This window comes from Cupressus sempervirens, chromosome 1 (genome assembly GCF_028749045.1).
Source record: "Cupressus sempervirens isolate cs-2001-9-10 chromosome 1, ASM2874904v1, whole genome shotgun sequence".
Lineage (NCBI taxonomy): Eukaryota > Viridiplantae > Streptophyta > Pinopsida > Cupressales > Cupressaceae > Cupressus > Cupressus sempervirens.
In genome coordinates this window covers 349,022,079-349,035,730 of record NC_143118.1, presented here as the reverse complement: position 1 = coordinate 349,035,730, position 13,652 = coordinate 349,022,079, and positions in this window count along the sequence as shown.

The following is a 13,652-nucleotide window of genomic DNA, read 5'->3' as shown; positions in this document are numbered from 1 at the left end:
GTAAACTTAGGTTTATTTTTTTACATACCATTCTTGCTTTTTAAAATGTTTAGTGTGTGTCCAAGTTTACCACAATGATGAAAAGTAGGTTTGCCATTGGATTTTTAATTTCTTTGCTCTCCACTTTTTGATTATTCTCCTTCCTTAGTATATGAAGAGTGCTTGATATGTCCTAGACAAAAAGTATCACTAGATGGCTTTGGTGCTCTCATTAGTTCTTCAAAGTATTTGATAGCTTCACTTGGTTTGTGCATTGTTTCTAGTAGTTCTTTCTCAGATCTAAACTCATTCCTTAGTTGGTTACTCTATGATCTCAAATTTGTAATCTCCGTGTCTTTTTGTTCATCTCATGATTTCCAAGTAACAACTAATTCATAATATCCAACTAATTGTTTGTAAGCTTTTGCACATCAAATGATCTTTCTTCAAGTCTAGTAATCATTTTTCTTTTGTCTTCTTTAGCTATGATCTTATCTTCTTCATTGTTTTTTCTTTTGTTCAATCACCTTACATAGTCTTATTGATTGAATTTCATGTTCCCTTTTGAGTTAGTTGACTTCTTTACCTAAAATGGTGTTCTTCTCTAATAGATCTACTATAGTTGCATCATTATCACTAGTATTTCCAATGTTAAGAAATTCCTTGACATCAACTTCCTTATATAGTGTGTCATTTTATTGAATGGCCATATTTTTCCTTTTCTTTAAGGATTTCCTTGAGTCCTCTTTTGCTCCTCCAAGTTGTAGTATGATCTATATTTAAATCATCTGGTTCTCATTGTTCTTTTCCAATTTGTATTCCTCCATTTCCAAGATCTAATCCTCTCAAGTTGAAACACTTCTTTCAAGAGAACTAAGCGTCAATACCAATTGTTGGAAGTCTTATAGGGAAATAAGATACTGAGAGGGGAGGTTAATTAGGATCTATAAAAAAAATTCACTGATAAAACAATTAACTACATTCATACCTATTCCATCTCATATCATATAATCATAAACATGTTATGCTAAAATGAAATCTATCTAACCATAACATCTATGAAAACATAAACTCATAAAAAAATGATTTTGGTAACCCAAAAACACTTCAAGATGAAGGTAAAACTGGGGTGGGGATGAAGTCCACAATTCTTTATTGTTGCAACAAAAAAATTTGCATGTTAGGGCTACAATTTGATCTTATCTGACGATCTACCCTGTAAGGGGTCTACTCTGTTAAAATATTTCAAGATTGTTAGGTATTACCTTGATTAAAGGATTTTACACTTACAATAAAGTAATGACTCTATTAGGAGATTTAAATAAGTCTGTTAGAACCACTTTGTTAAGATATTTTCCCATACTCAATCTATCAAAATCAACTCAATACCTAATCCTTCAGTTTTCTCTAAAACAATTAATGGATTTCCTCTCTTCAATATCTCAAAATAGTCTCCTTATCTGATATGTTACATTTTTCCTTCATTTTTCTAGTTTCTTTGTCTAATCTCCTATCTAATTTAGCCTTCCTTCTATACTTAGCTTGTTCACTCCATCATGCTCACTTCCACTCACCATTAAGATCTTAGGGTTCAAACCCTTTTTAAATAGATAATCATAGAAAGTTCTAGATCTTTATCAATGATCCTTATTTCATCCTTTTGTCATTTTACCCTTCTAATTTTCTTATTGGTTAATCTATTCTTCTTTGGATTAATGGCTTCCGACAAAATGTGTAATCTTCTTCTTAAGTGTCTCTCAAATCTTTAAATATCATGTAGAATCTAGCTAAAATGATTTACATAAGTGTTTGTTCCATTACAAACTCATATGTCAAAATTGGTTTACTTGGCACTTGAATGTTCTAACGCTAAGTCATAATTAACATTCATGTTGTCACTTGGCTTCTATATGCTCAGCATAAATTGATTCACTCAGCATTAACTAACTTTCCAAATGCTTGGTCTCTTCTATGTTACTCAGCATGTATGTTGACTTGGTCTCTACTAGGGTTATCGGCAACATTTGACTTTCTTGGCATATGATAAAATATAAACAAGTCCTTTGTAGCTCTACCTTCTCTAGATGGCTTGGTTGCACTAATGATTATCCAACGCTACTTTGGAAATGGCTAAGTGTTTGACACTAATTGAAAACTTGGGCTTAGAGATCAATAATCATATGATTTGAACATCCACTGTCTATAACCAATCAGATTTCTTTTCAACTTGTGAAACTAGGGTTTTTTCTTCTCTAATTTCATTTTTAATATTCTCTTCTTTTATAGCCACAAATCCTAATTCATCGTCTCTTTTACTTTGAACTCTTTCCTTAGACTCATCATCTTCATTTGCATACAAAAAATCTCTAGGTTTTCTAGGTTTGAAATTCTTCTTGTACTTTTTCTCTTTTTTAGGACACTTAGAAGCATAGTGACCAAATTCATTGCAAGTCCAACATTTAAAAATTCCTTACAATCTAGCTCTCTTCTTACAAGTAGGGCTATTCCTTCTTTACTTTGTATGTCTTATATCTAGATCTACTACTACTACTATAGTCTCCACTGGTGCTTGCACTTCTTGATAAATAAGGATGAACACTTAATGCACTAAAAGATGTTTCCACTTTTGGAAATTCTCTAGATTTCTTCAAACTCACTTCTATTGCTTCTAATCTTCCAAGTAAGTCTCTCTAGTAAAATTCTTACTGCAAGGTATCACTTTTTCAATCATCTATGTTATTTTTTTGAATGCTGGTGTCAATATTTTCAAAATCTTTCAAATAATCTCATCTTTATCTTTAGCTCGTTCACAGTATTTAATTCCTACAACAATCTCAGATATTATACCAACATAGATTCTCATAGATTCATCTTCCATCATTTTATCATCTTGAAACAAACATATCCAATTCTGTATTCTAATTCTTTTAGCATGTTTATCCCCCTTCAAAAGTAGTTTCTAAGGTTGTCCAAATTTTATGAGATGTCTCTAGTGATTTTACTTAACCGTATTCATTTTTAGGAAGGGCTCACAATAATGCATCTCTGATAAGCATATTGCACATAAAAAAATCTATTTCAACTTCACTATATTCCTCAAGTTTGTTTTCTTCCATAATCTCCCTTTCATTCTTTGTCATCAACAAATATCTCAGACCCATAAATAGAAAATGAGTCTTCATCTTCTTCTTCTAGTTATCATAGTTAACTCCATCAAATTTAGGACTTTCTTTCCTGAAGTGACCTATCATTGATCTCCCAAATTTTTTAAGCTTTTTCTTTAAGGACATGATGCTCTGATACTAATTGTTAGAAAGTAAAGTCCACCAAGATAATTGAGAGGGTGGGGGGTGAATCAGTTATCCAACTATTGAAACATTTATCAACCTTATTAATCCTTAATCATGTGAACAATATAACCAACAACCATAAGAAGAAACTCATATGTACAATGACACAAGATATGTTAACTAGGGAAACCAGTGATCTGAGGGAAAACCATGGTAGGGATGGTACACACAAAATGATGTAATTATATAAATATTCCTTATTAGAGGGTGGACCCTATTAGGAGTCAATGAAATACATTATGTACATATTGATCCCTATTAGGAGACTTTGAATCCCTATTAGGGGATTCCAACCCCATTAGGAGTTGTGCCAACCTTGTTAGGAGTTGTAGAAGGTAGATGGACCCATTATCCAAACATCTTCAGGGGAAAGACCACCAAACTCACTATCCAACTGGTCTCCATATTATTCCTTGTAGAATAATAGAAATAAAATAATCTTCATCTCCTACGTCCTCTTAATCGGACTTATCCTCTTATGATCTCAATACTAGATCACAAATCTTGCATCCAAATAATCCCTTGGATCACTTACACACATTTACCAACTTTGCATATTACTCGCACAATTTTCACTTCATACATCAATCACACATTTCATCACAAGGAAAATAACCTTCCTTTATATCATATCTTCAAAATAATTCCTTGAGTGATCCATAAGGCTTTCCCAATTAATTATAATAGAACCTCTTTAAGATAATCTATTATTTTACAATTACACAACATTGTCTACTCACAGTCTTTACAACTTCTCATGTGCAACCTCTGACCTTGCACATTTTCTAACATAATTATTAGGTAGTCTATTATCACTATCCAACTTCATATATCAAGATTCTATCTTTGTTAGTAGATATAATCCAAACATTAGATATTGCTTCATAGGTACTTTGTCTATATATTGTCCTCTATAAATCAGGAATATCTCCTTCATGTCTTCAAATATATGAATGCAATCTTTTCCACTTCATCAAGACATAATGTAGAATACATCCTAAACCACACTTGACTTGATCATCACTAATAAGTTTGTACGAACTTGTTTTCTATCTACTACCTTTCCAGTCTTTATAAAATAATTCTATGTTGACATCAATGAAAAATGCAGTCATGAATACAACATGTCAATCATGCTAACAATCTCCCCAAGTGTTCAAGAAATGCTTAGGATACTCCCCCAAAGGAATACCATCAACATTCATACTAATAGAGTTATGACTCACAAAATTACTTTGCAAAATTAATTATCCATATTATAGGATTTAGTACAATGAAGAGCACTTTTTAAGGTTATAGAAAGGCACAAGGCATTAGGCACTTGCTTGGAGCACACAACATTATTACAATAATAGGGCTACAACCCAATGAAGTACACCAAAATATGGAAACAACCCAATTAAGAACTATAGACTATCATTCCCTATTCTAGATCAATCCAATGAAGTGTTCCTCTATATGTTGTCCTTTGCATCACAAATTATTCTCTGACCTTTGCATAAATCACATTACTTTTTACACCATCAATCCTTTTCATCATGTTGTTCACTACAAAATAGATTTTAGTCATATAAATATAGTTTCAAAATGTTTCTTAGTCACTGGCTAAGTCCCAAGAATCCATGTAAAACAATTTTATTTACTTGATCAAATCATTAATCCATGGTATGCTAAGAAAAAAATAAACTCTCCATAGTCAGATCAAACATAAGCAATAATAAAAACAATTCCTCTTACTAAAATCCAAGTCCAGCTAATGAAATATTTTCATGTATATTTTCTTCTTGACCAAACCCATAAATCTAATACTCAAACACAAATATCTCCTAAATTGTGGAACTCAAAAACTTGCAATCATAGAATTTGATTCATCTAATTGTCTCAATACTATATCTAGAATTGTATGGCATTATTATGTTATACCTATATGTAGACTGATTCATTTATTGTACCTATATATTGCCTTGTATTTTACACTAAACTAATTTCAATCAACTATGTATGAGTAAGTCAAAATTTATTCTCATGGCCAAGAGAAATGAATGTAATTACCATCAATGACAACAAATCATCTATTGCAAATGATATCTTTCCAACATGATATGCATGGAGTATCTCATATTAATAATGTATCCTATTTCAAATATAAAAGGTGAGCACAATAAATACTTTGTATTTTCCCATAATTGTTGACTGGTTAGTTTAATACCTAAGTAATGAAGGATTGGATATCCTTTAACAATGATTCTATGGTTAAACAGCATTATGTGTCTTATTAAAAATATTACACTTAACTCATTTGATTTATCAATCTGAGAGCGTAAACTTGAAATGGTGACTACAAAGTATATGCTTTAATTCTTATTCAAAGTGATTACAACTAAAGCAAAGACAATGCTAAAATAAACCTATGCTAGAAATTGGAACAAAAACTTAACTTAAAGATTAAGATAATGTTGCAAATGATAAACCTATCTATGCACCTATGCTATAGGAATAGTTCATTAATTATGTTATCAATGGATGTAGGAGCAACATAGTTCTACCTTACTTAGAAACAAACAAGGAAATAAAATATATTCTAACAAAATAGTTCACTCACCAAGTGGGCCCCCTTGGATAAGTAAACAAAAAATGCAATCATGATAAGAGATATAAACTTGAACTGTACATTCTATTCATTCATGGTGAAAGATTACACTTGATTGAAAAATAGTATCACATTTTTCTACTATGAGAATCAACACACTCTATTCTTGTCCAACTAGTTTCAAAGTTACAAAAGTCATTATTTTAAAGGAAACTACAACTACTTCCTAAATCTAAGATCGCTCCACTAATGAGGATCAATTACAGACTCATAAAGTTTAAAACAGAAACAACATTAACCATGAATAAATCCTCCAAGAATGTAGGAAGTCATGGAAGCTACATCTTTGCACTGCAACAATATAAAGAAATAAATGATTTTCTCTACTTGTGGAGGTCTAGCAACCCACGGTTGGATTTGACTTCTTTAGTGTTGAAATGTTGATTCTTGAATAGCCATGGCAAACACCTGCAAGATAATCAATATGCACACAATCTCCATATACATGTATTTATTTTCATCATCAATATTAGAGAAAAGGTGTAAAGTTCTAATTACCACTCTTGTAAATCTTATGGCTATAGGAGGAAAACTACCCAAAACATAGTATAGATGGGGAAACATTTATCAACATCCAATACTACTTCATTATATCATTTTTGTCCATGAATTCAAGCAAATATAGCATCTTTAAACTATCCATATTCCTACTTCATGTCTATATATATATAAACCATAAGTTCATATGCTTGAAACCACAAAGTCATGACTATTTGCAAGATAACTATTTGAAAACAAGATAAAATGAACTTAGAAAAATGGCCTTTTGCAGGCCCATCATTCCCCCCAACTAAGCTATTGTTGGTCCCTAATAACCATGAAATTCTTGATTTTGGCGTGAACTCTCCAACCACTAGTTGTCCTCTCCCCTGGCTCATTCTTAACATAATCAAAGTATCCATAATTTTTCCTGAGCCTTCTCCATCACTTAACCTTGGTAGACATATCTGTTGGGAATATTCAAGACTATGTTAGGTTCCTAAGAGGGGAGGGGTAAATGAGTAACCTTGAAAATTTATCAAATTCAGATCTTAATTACAATAATCCAATAATCATTTAATTCATTAAATCAGATCTAACTATATGCATGAGAAGCTGAAAATATAAACATCCATGGCACATGAAGACAATAATCTGGCAACCCAAAAACCTTTCAAATAGAAAGTAAAATTGGGGTGTGGATGATACCCATAAAACTTCAACACTACAACATAAAGTTGGCCGGTTAAGGCTTACATTGATCACTTCTGATGATCTACCCTATTAGGAGCAATTAGGACTGCTAGGTCCACCTTGTTAGAGGATTTGCAAACATACAATGAAGTATGCACTCGGTAAAGAGATTTGACAAAAGATTGTTAAGTCTACCTTGTTAGAGGATTTTGGACTGGTTCACCTATTAGAATGAAATAGTTGATCTCTGACTTACAACTAATTTGTTGATAGAGATTCTTTGAAGTACTGATCACCTTTATGTGATAGATATGACTCTGTTGCTCCTTTGCTGATATGGCCTTACAATGCAATTTGTTGTTGATTCACATTCACATGCTTCTCTCCTTTTTTTTAATCTATGTGTATATATTGGATATGATAAAATACATTACATATTTATATCAATCCAATTTACAAAATTACAAAGTCAACCAATATACAAGTTAACACCAATATTACAAAGTCAGCTTAGATGAAGACACTCAGGTTCTGAAGACTGACTTGGTGAAGTTCTGATACACAGTGTCCATTGTTATTACTTGGCATTGTCATGCATTCAATAGAAGTAGAAGCTTAGTCCATGCTAATCACCTCAGAGTAGTCTCAAACTCGATTTTCACTGGAGACTCAGTAGATACTATGTAACTTGGTAGAAACTGAATTACTCATTTACCATGTGTGTACTCAATAAACACTAATCATCACATCACTCGGTTAACACTAACTTTGCTTCACATGAACTGATAGCTCAGTAGAAACTTTGAAGCTTGGTAACCACTAAATTTCTTGGTAGAGACTACTAGACTTCACACTACTAAATTCACTTAATAACCACTAGAATGCTCAGTAAGAACTGTAAAGCTTGGTCGCTACTAAATTACATTGCAAACACTGTAGACTATTCAATGAGCTTGATAACCATACAGAATATGAATAAATGTTGTCACTAATAGTAAACTTGAATTAATGTCAACAATCTCCCCCTTTAGCATTAATGACAAAAATAATTATCAGCCAAAACATATATATAGTGTGATACTGGCTCAGTACTGGTATACTTATTTTGAGATTTTTTAAAATTTGTCTTTGTAAGTATATGCAATATACTTTCCTTTCCTTTTCTTTGCATGATTCTCCCCCATACAATATACATACATACTATCTCTCAAATCTATTCTATTTCTCTCCCTTTTTGACAATAATGCTAAAGATTTATTCAAAACTTATTTACATAGAGACACCAATATATGAAAGAAACTCAAAATGTACATTAAGTATGAATGCTAAAGTCTTATCCCAATTTTCTTTCAAAACTTTGCACATATGTAGAGCAATTTGACTTCTAGAGAGAGTTCTATCATGTGATCTGCAATTAAGAAGTTGTTGTCATGGATCAATGGTTTTGAGTAAACAATGTGCTTCTACATTATATCCATGATGGGAAGGATCATATTCTAAATCTCTATCAGTGAAGATTGGATCCTTGATTCTTCTCTCAACAATTATGCCTGCATATCTAACAAGAATCTAATTTTCATATGATGTATAGAGCTTGAGCTAGGGTCAAGTTTCAACTGTTGTGCACTATCCTTTAGATCTTCATCAATCTTTGTCAATTTTCTCTTTATTCCTTTGTGAACTCAGTAGAATAATTTTCCAAAAAGTAATGTTACATTTGTGCAATAGTTTTCAAGATTGGTCAAAATTGAGGAAAGCTCTACTTGTTGAATAGCAATTTATTAAGCAATGTGCTCAAGCACTTTGTTATCAAATTTATCTTGACCACTAAAGTCCTCATTAAACTTCTAGACTACCTCTTCTAATTGAAACAAAATGTGTTGAGAAGTATCAACTTTAACACCTATTACCTCAGTCAAAATATTCTTAGCACTATCTATGATTTTATATTCTCTATCTCTTTCCTCTCTCAATTTCTTTTGTTTTTCATTCTTATGGAGGAGTTGACTAGCTATTTACATTTGATCTGTAGTGACATTATCAAAATCCCACTTTGGAATCTCAATCTCCTCATGTAGATCATTATCCTCCTCTATCTCCTTTCCACTCAAAAGTCTTATACTTGGTTGAGCCTTAGGCTCAACTACCTTTGTACATAATGCCTTAGAATCCAGAATGGAAACAATAGTAGAGATAGTAGGACTAGCTATAAAAATTGATATAGTACCAACAGATGGAATACTGACTGGAATGCTCACTAAATCCAAAATTGATGTACTTACAGATGTATCCAAAGCTATATAAAACAAAACTATAGAACATGTTATACTCACTGTTGATGATGCTAACTCAGGAACTAAAGAAGAGGGAGGTTGCAGCTCAATAGATGAAGTGGTAGACACTTCCATTGGTAATGCATTGAGTTTTGAGGGAGTGAAGAGTGATTGGACATTTGATGTATCTACTGTGGTCATAATTAAACTTACTGGAGCTGACTCCGAACTTGATGTAGCTGCTGATTTATTGGAGAATGAGGAAGTGAGGCAATAATTGTTGCTGCTATCTTCATAGGATCAGTCTCCTTATCATCTTCTTTGACTTCCTTGATAGCTTCTTCCTCTTTATCTTCTTCAACTTCTTCATTGTCAAATTGTATTCTCTCAAAGTTTGTTCCTTCTTCCTTATCATCATTGTCATCATCCTTGAATTCTACTAGAAAGTCACTTGGTTTATGCAAGTGATAAACATTCTTCCTCATATCTATAGCATTTTTTACTAAATGCTCTATACCTTTTAACAAAATTAAACAAGTATGAAATCTAAGAGTCATCTTGTCTTCATTTTTCTTCATAGACTCTTTTACCTCAGCATTGGTGATGCTCGGTAATAATTGCCTCAGGGATTGTTCATAGATATCTTTTCTTGTCTACATGGTTGATTCCCATCTTGGCTTCAATCTCTCTAATAAATCATAAGAAATCTGAGAGGCTATCTAATAAGGGTAATACTTCCATTTGCCCATCTTGGTTAGCACCAATTCTTCAATCTACTTCTTCTCAGCCTCTATCCTAGTCTCATACTTTAGTGATTTGAAGTTGGTTATGTCTGCACCTTCTTCCATTTGTTTTATTTTTTCCTGGAAGGTGAGAGGAGGTTTTCTAAACACAACTTCACTACCTTTCTTTCTAGATCTCTTGGTAAACACTACAGTGGATGGCTTGGGTGGCTTGGTGATGATCACCTTGCCTTTCTTCTTTACTTTCTCTTCTTCCTTTTATGATTCTTCTTCATCCTCTACTTCATCATCATCATCTTTTCCTTTACCCTCGATCAACAAAAGAGGTGTGTTGGTTTTGAGTTTTGCTATTCTCCTCTTGCCTTTGTTAACTGCCTGTGGAAGCTTGATTTCAAGTTCTATTCTTGCCTTGGCCTGATCATATATTCCAAAGTGTGGTGCCTTTGGATCAATAGGTTTTTTTATCAAGGCTTCAATTATGTATTTTTCTTCATCAATGTTCACCTCATAGGGAAGAGGTTTTACCCATACAACTCTTGGTTTAACTGCCTAAATGTAGGCTTTGTCACTGTCTACCATGAAACAAACATCATCTTTGTATCTTCAACCAATTTCTTGGGAATCTTGAATCTGTTATTCATTTCCTCCTTGAAGACATCAAAGTAATTATCCATTATGCTGAAAAAATTCTCACCCATTTCTACAATATACTCGTTAATCTTATACAACACTGGCACATCTTTTCTCCATATGACTATACCTATAGAAGGGGAAAACTTTTGAACATAGAAAAATAGACATGTCAACAATTAACTAAATTTACAAGAATTGTTCTTGGATATCCTTATACTTTCCATGTTTATGTTGAACTGTCTCAACAACAAGTCTGCAAGATCATATGATAGATTGTTCTTCATGACTTTGAATGCCAAGTCTACTACTTCACATGACACACTATTTAGATGACCAGAACTATAGATCTTGTATGTTATCACATGTATGCTAAATTTTAGTTTTGCATCAGTTACACTACTAATCTTCATGCCTCTGTCATTCCACTAAGCTAGGGTTTTCTTTTCTAACTCTGCTCAACCTAGGGTTTTAGTAGCTTTGGTTTTGGAGAGAAAATTTTTAAAATACTTTGAAAGGCTTCCCCAACTTGAGATGTGTACAATATACAAATTATGCTAACAATGTAGTATATTTAAGTTAATAATAGTCTCAATCATCTTTAAGCTTGGTCTTTACACGATAAATTATCTTCTTAGTGATTAAAACTAGTTTCTCAACCCATAACTGACCACTGTGAACTTAGCTTAGGATGTATCTGATCCATTTGATTTGGAATCTTCAAGGCAGGTGGGGAATATGGTTTAAACCCTTATCTTCCAAGTCCTTATGTTCAGGTTTAAGTACATGATTCACACAAAATTTGCCTAGGGCATCATCCATCTCTAGGGTTCCAATTTCTTGAATTGCACACTTTAAATGAGTTTGGATATCGTTAATGAGTAGTACCTTAGGAGGGATTTGTGTTTGTGCTCCATTTGGATCAAGGGTTTCCGCAATTGTTGGTACAAGTTTGAAATTTGGTGGTTTCCATTTGACTCATTGGATCGACATTTCTGACTCTTTCTTTACCTTGCTACTACCACTTGATTCTGCCATGATTATTTAGTAGGTTATGGAAAACTTTAAATAATTTTACTACAAATTTTGCTCGAAATCGCTTGATCGCTCTGCAATTTTCTTAATCACAACAACACTTTAAGATTTAGGTGAAAAATGAATATATTTTCCTGCCTTTTGATAACAATTTTCCATTATTGCTCAGTAAAAAAGTAGCTATGATGACATCATTATGTGTGATAGCCTATTCTCCACTATCTGTTCAGATTGCCCAGTGAATACTTCATAACTCGATAACCAAACATGTGTGACTAGTTACTCTGAACCTTTCTTGGTAGAGTCCATGACTCAAACTTACTCAGTTATAATTGATACTAATCTTCTATGATCCCCTTGTATCTTGAATACTAATTTGGATCTTTTCTTTCTTTCAATTTTGGAACTATTTAGATGTGATCATGATAACATAGTTCTAGATCTTACTTAAGAGCTTAGTTGGAAATGGTCGAGTCACCCACTTCTTGAGTGACATGACCATTATTTCTTGGACTAGCTTCCTCGGTGGATTTAGGAATCTATTTTTGCCTCATTTTCTTTCTTATGTTATCTACTTTTGCTTTCTTTTCATCTTCAATTCTACCTATATTCATGCAATTCTTAGCTAGATGACCAAGTTCTATACAAGTGAAACATCTTATGGTGGTATCTCTCTTCCTTGTGTGATGTTTAACATAGTTCATGCTAATGTTTCCATACTCTCCACAGTAATGACATTTGCACCAGGTGTTATAGTCCCAACCAAATATTGCTTTAAAAATTTGCTCTGCTAGATTGAATGACTTGGTTCTACAATTTGATGCCTTGTGACCTTGTTTCTTACATTTGTGACATTTGCCTTCAAATTTAGGTTTATCTTTACATTCATTAGCCTTGTGACCATGTTGATTGCAATTGTAACATTTATCATTGAATTTTTCTTTTCCATTACTCCAACATTTGTTTGATGTATGACCTATCTTACCATAGTGATTGCAGGTAGGTCTTTGATTCATTTGAGCACCTTGTTTGGAGGATTCACCTTCTTCTTTGTATCCAATTCATGATTTACCCTTTTGTCTATAGAGATTTTGCTCATTTAGTTGATTCAATTGATTCATGTCTGCTTGGGATTTCATCATTCTTTCATTGACTTGCTTTTCAATTTTTAGGTCATTTTCCAATCTTTCACTGATTTTCTTTTCAAATCTTAGCTCACTTCTTATTCTTTCATTGATTTGTCTTTCTAAATTTAGATCATTCCTTAATCTTTTATTGATCTATCTTTGACTCATGATTTCTTCATTTGCATTGGAGATTTGATCTACAAGGTCTTCATGATGAAAGGATTGGTTCTTGATCTCATTATTTCTTCCATCCAATTCTTCTTTCATTTTGTTCCTTTCCTCCAAGATTTCACATAGCCTTACTGATTGAATTTCTTCCTCTCTTTTGAGTTTTCTTATTTCTTCTTGCAGGGAACCATTCTTCTCTAAGAGTTCTTTGATTATTTCATTTGCTTCATCTAAACTGCTTGAAGGGAGAAAATCTTCAATCCTTTCTTCAATGTACTAGTGATCATTTATCTGATTTGCAAGTTCCTTCCTTCTTTTCAGGGATTTGGAGAGTTTATATTTAGCTTTCTTGAGTTGTGCAGTGGCCATTTCTAGATCTGGCTTTTCATTGTCAATTGCTTTATCAATTCTAAATATCTCCATTTTCCTTGATCTTTGCTTAAGTTGTCAAGCTTTATCTTGAGAACCAAAAAAGCTCTAATACTAATTGTTGGAAATATTCAAGACTGTGCTAGGTTATTAAG